The following is a 14,009-nucleotide window of genomic DNA, read 5'->3' as shown; positions in this document are numbered from 1 at the left end:
CCTTGTGTTTTGAGAATTTATAAAACTATATCCTTTGCTGCTGGTGAATTTTTGTGTACTTGTGTACATATTTATATTTCTCTGAATATGTTGCATGAACATACTTTGTCAATATTTTTCTCAATATGTATAATGCCTATGTCAATTCAAAATTTGTTTTTCTTTCCAGGAAACATTGATACGAGCTTGAAATCTGCATCCAAATATCAGTATTGAAGCACAGAAGAGTTTCACTGGAAGAGTATAAATTGCAGTGTGCTACCTAGCCAAGAAATGTTTGTTCCTTTTGTCCTCAGGCCTAAACAAACTTTCACTAAATTAATGTGTTGTGCACTCATATAGGGAGGTTCTGTACTGCCCTGACTGCTCTTGGACAGGATTAATGAACTGGTTCTTAAGGTCCCTTTTGGCTAACAAGGGGAGGTCACAATGTCTGCATCACTGATTTTGTTCAAACTTTGTAGGTTAGTAGTACTACATCACAAAAACACACCGGCAAAGTAGTAGCGCAGAACTCTCAAACATTTCCGAAAAGTGATTTTGAAAATGTTGGAAAAAGTTAAGGTTTAGCGTGCCTGATACCATCAAGCGAGAGACTGGTGTGTGGTGGTGGAGTAGTTAAGGTTCTCCACTTCAGTTATGAAGATGGCAAGTTTGAGTCATGCTGCTACCAGCTTTTTACTCCTCTTTTCCCCTTTTTCTTCATCTATTACAAATTTTTCTTCTATTACTGTCAAAATAGATTTAAACGTTTTCTTTCCCAGTAATTCGGCCTCTTCTCTAATCTCTAGAGTTGCCGGGATCCAGTAAGTGATTTATATAAAGGTCCTCGACGTAAACCATGGCCCTTTGCAACTGTTTATTACTTGCTCTCCTGGGAACTTGTTTGCACTTTGTGTAGCTTCACATTCAAGAACACTTTCATACGAACATAATTCAGTTACAACAAAAATTGTCATTTGGAATTGGGAGTATATAGACTAAAATGTCCACAGTGTAATTATTCATATGTTGGACAGACTGGAAGGATCTTTGACAAGATACATGGAACATGTTAATGCGGAAAAGCATAGGAAGTACTAAGCGATGAGCTTGCATATGAGGGAGACTGGTCACTGATTTGAATCTACAGAAAAGGATCTAGCAATAATTAGGAATATATAAAAAGGAAGAATTTTAAACGAGCTAGAAAGCCTATATATCTATTTAGATCAGACGTTTATTAAAGATCAGAATCTTAACGATGTCATGGACATTAAAAGTTTATTAAAAGAATTAACACCTAGATTATTAAATTTGGTCAGTTCAGATAAAGTTAGGATCCCTAATATGTATAATACTTTATGCTCTAAAGCTCCTTCCATCTCTCCAAATAGTAGGCCTGCTTCCATCAAACTTGATAACTCTGCCCCTTCATCAGCCTTGACACAGAGCTCCACCTCCCCCCATACACTCCTGCCACTGCAGCACAGACACAAGAAACAGAGCCAACAGAAGAGTGTTTACTGATATAACGGAAGGTAGTGGGTAACTGTTTATAACAAACATACAAGTCCTCACTCTAATATAGCCAAACAGAACTCTTTTTGTTCACGACATTTTGAAGACATTCTTTCATTTTCCTTACAAAGAACAATTATTCCAGTAGACTACTGAAAGCTCTTGGCAAGGGTACTCTACAAAATTATGCCTGCATGACGTTCCACATTTCTCACGATTTGTATACAGAGACTTCAGTTTCCACATTATTTAAAACTACCCTTGGTGTTTTACTACCTTCATACTGACATAAGCAGTGACCTTGACCACGTCTTTTGCAAGAAATCTTTTTCTGCGTTTGTGATATCTCTTTTATTTTGTCAGAGAAAAAACGTACTAACTATCGCATTAGGAGAAATAACAAATTGAACCATTTTATTAGAACTTCAAAATTTATATAAGAAGTTTGTCTTGGACCAAATGATTTTAGAATGACCATAGACAGTGCTCCATTGACATTTTACCATATTATCAAATGTTTACCATTTTCACATTGTGTATACCAATATTTTAAGTAATAAGGTTACAAGGCTAATTTTCTATCTTTTTTAATATGTGTAATATTTTTAAGATTGTATTGAGGCTGAAGATGCCCTAAAAAGGGAGAGACATGTCCTGAAAGTGTTAAGTGTTAGTATGTATTTGTAACCACATATAAGTGGACAAAGAGTATTGAATAAATCCCTTCATTGGTTTTAAAGTCATAATTCAACATGTGAGATCTCCATGCCAATCGAACTTACCATGAGCAGGTTTGGTTACATCGCACACAACCGTTACGTGACACAATGTGGTCAGACAGTGACTAATTGCTGCTCTCATTTGCAACATGAGGAAAAAGGGAATCAGGAAATGTCAAAAAGTTGAAGAGTGTGACTCGAACTTGCCATCTTCATAACTGAAGTGGAGAACCTTAACCACTTGACCACTGCGTCACAATCCCTCGCTTGATGGTACCTTAGTTATGAATTTCATTGTGTTCTGTATTGAAGTGGTATTACAGTAAATAGTCTTTCAAGGTCCACCTACTCAATACAATGATGTTTTATTGTGATTCAATCACATGTCAAATGGTACTAGTTTTGGCATCTATGTGCTATAATCAACCTTAAGTACAAATTAAACAATTATATAATATATATTCCTAAAACGTCTAAAATGCATTTTAATACATAATAAAATACATTAATGATACAGGAGATAAGTTAAAATTGTTACAATTGATTGCTGTAATATAAAATTCTTAATTCTGGCTGTTTGTTATCTAGTTCAGTCTATGTACATCTAGGATAAGTGAATTTGTGCTGTTGTATGCTGCCCATGTGAGCAGCTGCTCAAGATTTAAATTGAAGTGGGAATTCATCTTTATATCATGATCTTACATAATCAAAGTAAACTTCCCCAGAACCACCTAATATCAAGTGAATAAGTGTCACTCACATGGACAGCATACAACAGCACAAATTCACTTATCCCAGATGTACACAGACTGAACTATATAATGAACAGCCAGAATTTTAAGAATTTTATATTAACAGCAATCAATTGTAACATAATTTTAACTTATCTCATGTATCATTAATGTAATGTATTTCATTATGTGTTTTAGATGTTTAGGAATATATATATATAATTGTTTAATTTGTACTCAAGGCTGATGATGGCACATCGATGCTGAAACTAGTACCATTTGACATGTGATTGAATCACAATAAAATGTCATTGTATTGAATAAGTGGACCTTGAAAGAATTTTAATTAATTTACTGATGGTACCTGGCATGCTAAATCTCTTGTAACTTTTCTTGACACTTTCAAAATAGCTTTTTTTTTTTTTTTTTTTTAAGAGTTGTGTGCTATTACTTTGTGAGTGTTTGTAGGTTGGCATCATGACCTCCCCTTGCAAGTGGTGGTATTCTTTACTGAAACTACTTTTTAAAATAAAAGCTAAGATATTTGTAGGAAATTCTAAAAACTTATTTTGTATGTCTTAACATGAAGTTGTGCTTTCATTTTTGATTATACTTAAGCTTTTCTCATCTCAGTATGTACAGAGTAAGCTATTGGTGTTTATGCTGGCATTTGCAAGAAAGTTTGTTTAAATGATTTCTAATGAGTGCTCAGCTGGGAAGTTATGGCACTTGTGCATGGGCTTTTGTTTTGGTCTGCAGTATGGATTTACTGGTCACTTTCTTCCTGAAGGGTGCTGGCTGCAATTTGTCAAGCTGGTCACTTCATTGTATCCCATTTTTCTTCCCCGTTAGTCATTATTTGCACATTTTATTGCCACAACATTCTAGCACAGCTCTAGACCCTAGATTTAAATGCCTTTATACTATATATATATATATATTGTAATTACAACTGTGAAAGAATATACTGGATGGCCTTACTGTTAAATCTGTGGTTAATTATTTCAGTTTAGGTACAGACAAGTTTGTCTCATTTATTACTTGTACATTTGCTGGTTAAATAATTTCTCATGAATTACTGAAATGTGATCACTAATCAGTTTTAAAATTAATTAATCTCAATTTTTAAAAAGAATGCTGTGTTACATGTACTTTTTCCATACAATGTAAGCCTGATAAAAATAAATAGAACTTATACAATTAACATTGCATTATTAAATCTCACCTTTCAAATCCTGAACAATCAATCCTTTTACATGTACCAATAATAAATAGGTTACTTACATAATTCTTAAAAACACTTCTGCTTCAAAAAATGTTTATTTACATTTTGGACTTAGTTTTTTTTTTCTTTTTTTTTTCCTTTGATACAGTTCTATAACAAAACAAAATCAATATTTAATTTGGAAACTTACAATATCAAAAAAAAAATGCTTGAATACATGAAAAATAAGAGCAAAAAGTACAAATTTTCCTTGATTTTGGCAGAAAAACTGCTTAAAAATATCACCTAAGTCCAACACCTTATTTCACGTGTCCAGCCCCAGCGTCGAAACTTCTATGAATCACAGAGTTTCCTGTTCAAAAAAAAAAAAAATTATTTACAAAAGCAATTAGATAACAACCTACTTTCAATGTAGGAAAGTTAACAAGGAGCAATTATAATGAAACAAGAGATGGAATGACATACTGCTGATCAGAAAAAAAAAAATCTTGTTTATATATTGGACTTAATTTATTTTCACATTAAGCAGTGGCTGGAGATGAGCCTTAAACTGCATTATAAATGCTCCATGTTATCTTTCCTACATTTTTTTTTTCCAAATCACCACCACTGACACACAAGGTAAAATAAATTTAGATGGTAACGAACGTAGGTTTTCGTGGCTCATAGTATTAACGTAAATAAATAAAAGAATACTGGATTAAAGCCACTATATTTAATGAAGCAGAGCTTTCAGCCAAATTGCATTGGCCTTCATCAGGGCATCTTTAGTTCTGCTTCCGACAGTGAGCAAAGAAATTCAAAGAAACGTGGAAGTCATGACCATACTATCCACGGCCTACCCCACTAATTGGATTCAAGAATCGTGCTGTGATTTACAGCCCTCTCTCGATGGTTTCGCGAGTGCGTCCTGCTGTTCCATGATGGTGCATGGAGACCTGTACTGCAGAAATACATGCATAACAGTGGAACACACTCACAAAACCATCGACAGAGGGCGGTGAATCACAGCACGACGATCCTTGAGTCCAATCAGTGGGGTATGCCATGGATAGTACGGTCATGACTTCCACATTTCTTTGAATTTCTTTGCTCACTGTCGGAAGCGGAACTTAACATGCCCTGATGAAGGCCAATACAATTTGGCTGAAAGCTCTGCTTCATTAAATAAATATAGTGGCTTTAATCCAGTATTCTTTTATTTAGATGGTGCTTAGAAAAAAGAAAATGAAAACCCATTGTATATCACCAAATATATGCAACTTCTGTCAAGGGACCATCAATCAATGTGTTACGAAAACTTGAAACCGATCTATACACTATCCGAAAAAGCACACTGAAATATGTAAAACCCTCAAATATTATATCCTATCGTGCATGTATGTATATAAGACTTACAAGGCAGTAAAGATGTGCAGATGGGGATCATTAGTGTCCAATCAGAATGAAGTTATTTTGAACTGCTGGCAAGATGTAAGGAGAAGCGAGCGAGAGAGAGAGAGGAGGGAGGGGGGGGGGAGACAGCACTGTGAGTGCAGTGAGGCATCGTGAGTTGTGTACGGGTCTTTCCGAAGCAAGCTTCGCCCTATAAAAATGAACTCTCTTAGCGTAGTGAATGCATTATATAATCACTTTAAAGACAATTTCCAGCTCTCCTTTTTAACCAAAGAAGGTGAGACAATGTTTCAATATTTAGTAGATGAGTCTGATACAAAAATTATATAGGCACAGACTTTAGATATTAATGTGCCCGATGAATACGAATCTCCTTCAGAAGAATCTACTTCACCTTCATCAAAAAAAGGAATCAACATCAGAAGGTCCACAGAGCCCGGAAAACAGAGTAGAATGGTCATTGGAAGAAAAAAAGAGATTATAAACACATGGTTGAGTGCAAAGAAATGGAAGTCAAAGTAAACATTTCCTCACTTAACATGGAACTCTATGAAAAACAGATATCCTCGATTGAAGCACGAGATGCAGTTCTACAGTTTTAAGGAAGATATTATAAAAGCGGATTCTATTGGCAAGTTATCTTCTAGTTTAACAGTCACAGATAAATATAAGCAGTTGTACGAGTGGTATTTACAAAATGTATGGAACCTTGCGCAAACAACTTAATAGTGGACGATATGAACTTACAAAAATGGGCCCGTGAAGAAGCCAAATCACTTGATTTACCTTTGTCAGAAAGTGCAACACAAAATTACAGTTCGTCACATGAAAAAGAATAAGATGAAACTACTAACAACATACTGCATTCCTGGAGAGAAGACACAATTAGACAATTGATGCTTATAGAACAGTATGGTGCTGACAATGTGTATAATGACATAGATGTTGATTCCCATAGGGAACCTGAAATATTTGTCCCGAATGAGTAAATTTATAATACCAATATAAATGGTCCGTTATTGGACATTATAAATTTTCCAGCTAACTCATTCCCGGTTGCCAGTGTTTCGCCCCCGTGTGCTAGGTTGGATTCACGGGGGCGAAACGTTGGCAACCGGGAATGAGTTAGCTGGAAAATTTATAATGTCCAATAACGGACCATTTATTTTGGTATAATGTGTATAATGCAAATCAGTCTGGCATCGACAATGAATCGCATTCTGGGAGAACACTTGATCACGGTGGTAAGAAACACACACACATTCATTCATAATTATGCCAATTGTATCATGCATGGGACATCTCCTTCCCTGTCTGTTTATCGTACTGCAGGAAACAAAGCCACCAAGTCAAGCTGTCCAGCAGGGTATGCTTAAAGCCCCTAATTTAATTGTGCAGTGGTCAAAATATGGAAAAATGACAAAAGACCTTTTCTGTATATTTTTGGAGTTGACAGTTTTACCTCACACTGGTCCATCAAGCTGTTTACTGTTGGATTCCTGGGTGCCTCTCAAAGATAATAATTTAATACATCAAGTACTTTCATTAAATAACTATGAACCTGAAAAGTTAAAAATGCAAATCATCCCAGCAAAAACAGCTTCTGAATAATAACCGTTACAGGCATTTTTTCCTAATGTTCAAAACAATGGACCAACATATCTGTGATTTCATTGTGTTAAATAATATCAATGTGAACTTGCAACAGCATAACAATATTATCAAATGCATGTCATTGATCTACAATCAAGACTATTCACCGCGCTTCCGTTTTTCACATGGACATGGGTGGAAATTAGCGGGCCTAATTAGCACGAATGAAACTTTTGAAAATAGCACAGAAAAAGGAACTGGTACTTGCGAATTCCTTATGGAGGACAATAATAATTATCATCAGCTATCTTTACTTAAATGTAGCTGGTGCATGAATCTATTGTGTTTCGAACATTTTTTTCTTAATTTCCATTATCATTCACAGGAGACTGAATATCTTGAAGGAAATTAAACACAACTGCCACATTATTGGTGAGTATGTAATTGTTTAATCAGTACATACTCATACATACAGTGTTTAAATGTTTACCTTGAATATTTTTATCCCTTATGCAATTACAACACAAATGCCAGTCAGTATTTAATTGTGTCTTTAAAACATGTATAAATTAATACCAAGTTTTGTGATTACTGCGTTACAATTTAAAAGAAATAAATACGTACGTAGTTTAACAGGCGTACAATGTTCACATGGTTTATTGCACTCCCAATGCTCTCTCTATCTCCTTACATCGCGCCAGCAGTTCAAAATAACTTCACTCCAATTGGACACTGATGACCCCCACCCGCACATCTTTACCGCCCTGTAACTCGTATATACATGCACGATAGGATATAATATTTGAGGTTTTTTTTGCTAGTGTCTTTACATCGCACCGACATAGATAGGTTTTATGGTGACATGGCGACGATGGGATAGGAAAGGCCTAGGAGTTAGAAGGAAACGGCCATGGCCTTAATTAAGATACAGTCCCAGCATTTGCCTGGTGTGAAAATGGGAAATCACAGAAAACTATCTTCAGGGCGGCTGACAGGGGGATTCAAACCCACTATCTCCCGGACGCAAACTCACAGCCGCGCGCCCCTAACCACACGGCAAACTTGATTCAAGGGTTTTACATATTTCACAGTGCTCTTTTGGATGGTTTATAAATCAGTTTCAAGTTTTCTGAACATTGATTGACGGTTCCTTGTGACACTCCCAAGAAGAGTAAGCACGCTTCTGCTATTACATGATACACTGATAGCAAGAACATGCATAGACATCTCTGTCAACTGAATGAATCAGGTGGAATGGTCTTCCATTCACTGCAAATGAGCAAACCACAGACACCTTTTCTGGAAAATCCACTTAAGGGGGTGAAAGAATTGAAAAAAGCTGAATTGTTTGTATGAGGATACTTATTCCTAAGAAAACTAAAGATGTTACAGATGTGAAAATTGGTATTTGGAATCTCCTTTAAAAATAAAGAAACACGCATTTTTTGGGAAAAATCAACTTCGAGGGGGGGATGGGGGGTGAAAAAGAAGTTGAATTGTTTTTATGAGGATTCATATACATCAAAAACTTAAAGTCAAGGAAAGTGGTATTTGGAAGCTAAAAAAACTACTTAAGGGTGGTAAAGACGACTGAAAAGTGGGCTGAATTCTTTTTATTAGGATACTGATATCTCAAAAACTGAGGATGTTACAGACGTCAAAAAATTGGATGTTTGGAGTCTCCTTTCAAAATAAAGAAATATGTACTTTTTTGTTTACAGAAAATCCACTTAGGGGGGGGGGGGGGGGGTGAAAGAATTCAAAAATTAGTTGAATTCTTTGTATGAGGATACTTATATCTCAAAAACTAAAGATGTTGCAGACATAAAAATTGGTTTGGAATCTGCTTTAAATAGGATGTAGGAAAATCAAAAGGAGGAGGATATTAATCCGACAGTTATGGAGATAACGCATGTTTGTACAATGATAATAAGGGTTAAAGTAAAGAAACACGTATTTTTTTTGGAAAATCCACTTAAGGACGGGGTGAAAGAATTGAAAAATGAGTTGAATTCTTTGTATGAGGATACTTATATCTCAAAAACTAAAGATGTTGCAGACGTAAAAAATAGTATTTTGAATCTCCTTTAAAAATAAAGAAACACGTATTCTTTTGTTTTTGGAAAATCCACTTAAGGGGGTGAAAGAATTGACAAATTATTTTAATTATTTGTATGAGGTTATTTCTAAGAAAAGTAAATATGTTACAGACGCGAACATTGGTATTTGGAATCACCTTTCAAAATACAGACACACGCATTTTTTGGGAAAAATCAACTTGGACGAGGGGGGAGGGTTGAAAAAGAAGTTGAATTCTTTTTATGATATATATATCTCAAGAACTGAATATGTTACAGGCATGATAATTGTCATCTGGAAGCGCCTTTATAATTAAAGAAACACATATTTTTTGTTTTTGGAAAATTCACTTAAGGGGGAGGGTGAAAGGAAGTGAAAAAATATTTTTTATAGGGATACTTATATCTCAAAAACTGAAGATTACAGATGTAAAAATTGGTATTTGTAATCTCCTCAAAAAATAAAGAAACATTTTTTTTTTCATTTTTGTAAAATCGACTTGGGAGGGGGAAGGTAAAGAAGGAATTGGATTCTGTTTATAAGGATACTTACATCTCAAAAACTGAAGATGTTGCACATGTGAAAGTTGGTATTTTGAATCTCCTTCAAAAATAAAGAAACACGTAGTTTTTGTTTTTGGAAAGTGCACCTCAGGGGGGAGGGGTTGGAAAGAAGTGAAGAAGTTGAATTATTTTTATGAGGATACTTATATCTCAAAAATGGAAGATGTTGCAGATGTAAAAAGTGGTATTTGGAATCTCCTTTAAAAGGGGCAATGATTAATTACTGACAGATGAAATGAAAGTATAGTGGAGAGTGTTGCTGGAATGAAAGATGATAGGGAAAACCGGAGTACCCGGAGAAAAACCTGTCCCAACTCCGCTTTGTCCAGCACAAATCTCACATGGAGTGACCGTGATTTGAACCACGGTACCCAGCGGTGAGAGGCCGGCACACTGCTGCCTGAGCCACGGAGGCTTCACTTAAGCTATTCTCAATGTGATTACTATTAGTTGGGGAGCTACTGAATAATACTACCTTCCTACACCAATGCAATTCATGGATCAAAATATCTGTATTCTGTCTGCAATTCAAAGAGATTGCCCATACTTCCTTATCCGAATCATGGAAATGCACCTTATGTTATTCCAAAAACAATAATGCTATGATGTGATGATAAATTGTACATTATATAAATGTAACTCTTCACAGCTGGAATTAAGCACGACTGAATCCAAACTAAGCAAGACAGTTTTTTCTCTTAACATTAGCCTTCAGTTATTAAGTGAACATTTGAGTCAAAGATGGTGTAAAATATCACAGCAATATTAATGAAATCCACACCATAAAGGTATGGTATGTTATAGTCAATGAAAGTCACTGCAGAGGGGAAGGGCCATGATGGCTCAATGACATTGCCACAAACTTCTCACTAAAGTGACCATGGATCAAATGCCAGCCAATGTACGTCAGACTTAATAAATGAAGTCATGCCATGCCTCCATGATTCAGATACCTCATAAATATGGAGGTCTTGTGACTATGAGCACAATAGCAATAGTAACTCAAGGATGCTAATTCCTTGTTCTCTCATCAATATGTCAATAATATCCATATATCATCATCATCATCATCATCATCATCATCATCATCATCATCATTATATGTTTAAAACCATTCCTGGCTTATATATAAAACACTTACCTTAATAGACAAGATGTATAGCAGATGTGGGAGCATGTTCTTAGATGCTGACTTCATGAGACGCGGCCAACTGGCAACAAAACATACCCACGGCAGCATACTTCAATGATTCCAGCAGTAATCAGTAAAGCTGTGAAGAAAGAATACATTTCTATCAGATACACATCAATCAAGGTATGAAGAGCAACTGTTCAAGACACATGTAATTTTAATGATAGAATTATTATAACTTTGTTATGCATATAAACATGATGTAAAAATGAAAAATTGTAAATATAAACACAATGAGATTAGCCATCTAACAGCACTCAGTCTGACAATGTTTGAATGTAGACATTTTTGGTATATCAGAGAATCCATTTTTGGTGCAGAAATCCAACAGTCTGGCAGAGAAAGAATTGGAATTGAGGATTTCCAGTTTTCATACTGCTAAGACACTGGCAGTCTTCCAGTCTTCTATTGTCTTACTTGCACAGTCTGTCAGCTGACTGATAATACATCACTCCTGGCTTATTTTACCAAACATTATATTCCAGATATTCAAACTGTATTGCACTTCAGCTTCAATGTGCTCTTATTAGATGACTGCTTGGAATATATGCAAAGAATTGTGACTGATTGCAAGTGTAAGCTGCAGTGAAGTCTATGTCTTTCTTTAACAGGATCCAAAGTGAAACTTGATCAGCAGTGTTGAAACTCAACAGGTATTGGGAAGAGTACATAATGGCCATTTTCCATGTATAGTTCAGTTATGAAAAAATTGTAAAACAAGAGACAACGGATTAACATCTAGAAAGACGTATAGTATGTGCATGTTACTGTGACATTTGAGGGCATTGGGTCCCTGATTAAACGGTAATCTATGAAATATATTTGCAACAGGATACCACTGAAAGTGATGAATTCTGTGCTGAGCAGCATATATTGTATAAATGTGCAATGGAGATAAGAAACCAGCTCCCTGTACCTGCCGAAAACTTGCCATGCAGAGCAATACTCGTCTCTCCGAAGTTGTTAAAACCTCTATCCGCATAGATTCAACTCCCCTGTCGAGTACTCGTCCTGTCCCTGTTTACTCCCCATATGTCCACTGGTTTGCGCTGGCAGTATACTCGTGTGCTTGAGGGTGGAATGTGTCACGAACCACATGGAAAAGAAAGCAAGCACAATGGTTGACCAGTGTACAGTACTTGTGGAATCACTGCACACGTAAGCATGTTCCAACTGACAATATTTGTTTATCACTGAGATTTTGGAATAACTGCAATGAGTGAGCCCTTGAATTTTATTACTCATGTAGATATTTATGTATTTCTTTACCTTATATATATATCTAGAAATAGAGATGTAAAATTATGAATATAGGTAGGTAAATAATGCCACCAGTTTCATAAAAGGGTTTTATATGTTGAATGTGATGGGATCTGGGATTGTCAAGACATTTACCATAAAAATGCACTAATCTTGTTAGCAATCCATCTAAAACATGGATTATGGCATCAAAGGTTTTTCATGTGTCACTTTTCCCCATCTGATCATATCATTATTGCATAATTTGCACATCAAACCATCCACAGTCTCGGTTTTATCCTTAAGATGGTCTCCCGTAATATTACATTTTAAGCACTACACAAGACACTGTAATATGCAATGACCTTCCGAAGTAAGTCACGACTGAAAACACGGTCATTACTGGAGCCACACTGCCCTTTGTGATGCTGAAAATCCACTACAGGATCTACTGGGATTTAAACCTTGACCATTTGAGTAAAAAAGGTATCAGCTAAGCCACATGCTCATCATCTTCCTCTAAAGAAATTGGATGAGACACACTTTCCCAGTAAGACTGTAACAAAATATGCACCATTACCTACTGCAGTATTAAAAAAAGAAAGGTTTAATGACTATATCTATAATTTGAAGTCTTTCAGTCTATCAAGATGAATGTAGGATTAATAAAATTAGAAAAAATTTAATAACAGATAAAACCTGGAAAACATAACATTTAATTAAAAACAGAAAAACATACTATCTTTTTCAGGTAGAACCTGTTATTAAATGTTTTCTTTTTCAAGTATATATTCAGATTTATTTTGTTCAGCAGATTGCCAATTTATGCTCCTTTATTTGTCTAGCAGTGTCACAATACTTTTGGACATCTAAAGCACTTTGCAGCACTTTCTTTAACTTTGCACACTTTGCAGAAGAGGATATTTCCATTGGTAGAAGGGCATACTGTGTAAGAGTGCTACTGATTGGAGGGTGATATCAGGGAGGTGTTTTTTTTTTTTGGGGGGGGGGGGGTTATGCTACTGGCTTTACATTGTATAGACACAGACAGGTCTTATGGCACTGATGGTATAGGAAAGGGCTAGGAGTGGGAAGGAAGAGGCTGTGGCCTTAATTAAGGTACATTTGCCTGGTGTGAAAATGGGAAACCATGGAAAACCATCTTCAGGGCTTCAACAGTGGGGTTCGAACCCACTATCTCCTGAATGTAAGTTCACAGCTGCGTGCTCCCAACCGCACGGCCAACTCACCCGGTATATGGGAAACTGGGAGTGAGATTTGCAGATCCTAATGGGTGGGTAGGAGATAGGGATCTACGTTCAGATAGCCTACATTTGAACTGCAATGGTACATATAAGTTAGGAGGTTTGATTAGAAGAGTTAAAGGAAGGTACATTCATGGAAACGGGGTGGACTAAGGAACGGTGATGACAGTACAGGAAATAGAAAGTCAAGTAAGGATGGATGACACAAAACAAAATTGTTAGTGTTAAACTCTAGTAGTATTGTTGGTAGTTTACGTAGTTGAGCACCTTCAAATACCACGAAATTGAGCCTGGATCAAACCTGCCAAGTTGGGGTCAGAAGGCCAGTGCCATATCCATCTGAGCCACTCAGCCTGGCATAGTAGTATTGTAAAGAAAGAACTAGAATTAAGTAATTTAATAGCTTTATATTTACCAGATATTGTAATAGGAATTGAATTATGTCTGAGACGTAATACAATATTATGGATGTAGACATTTTCTCAAGGAACTGGAGTGTTTATCGTAG

At 35.9% G+C, this 14,009-nt stretch overlaps 2 long non-coding RNA genes across 3 annotated transcripts in view; one reads left to right on the top strand and one right to left on the bottom strand.

The window, feature by feature from the left end:
• The window catches only part of LOC136875530 (uncharacterized), a 44,203-nt gene extending 43,781 nt beyond the window's left edge, over positions 1-422 (top strand). The window contains exon 4 of the long non-coding RNA XR_010860460.2: positions 170-422. This is a non-coding gene — a long non-coding RNA (uncharacterized lncRNA). The remainder of the gene's footprint in view (positions 1-169) is intronic.
• Positions 423-3,461: 3,039 nt separating this feature from the next.
• LOC136875531 (uncharacterized) overlaps positions 3,462-14,009 on the bottom strand; it is a 37,944-nt gene continuing 27,396 nt past the window's right edge. For both annotated transcript variants that reach the window (XR_010860462.2, XR_010860461.2), the window contains 2 exons: positions 10,947-11,076; positions 3,462-4,527 (listed from right to left, as the gene is read on the bottom strand). This is a non-coding gene — a long non-coding RNA (uncharacterized lncRNA). The remainder of the gene's footprint in view (positions 4,528-10,946; positions 11,077-14,009) is intronic.

This window comes from Anabrus simplex, chromosome 6, assembly GCF_040414725.1.
Source record: "Anabrus simplex isolate iqAnaSimp1 chromosome 6, ASM4041472v1, whole genome shotgun sequence".
Classification (NCBI taxonomy): Eukaryota; Metazoa; Arthropoda; class Insecta; order Orthoptera; family Tettigoniidae; genus Anabrus; species Anabrus simplex.
This window is presented reverse-complemented; position numbering and strand designations above follow the sequence as displayed.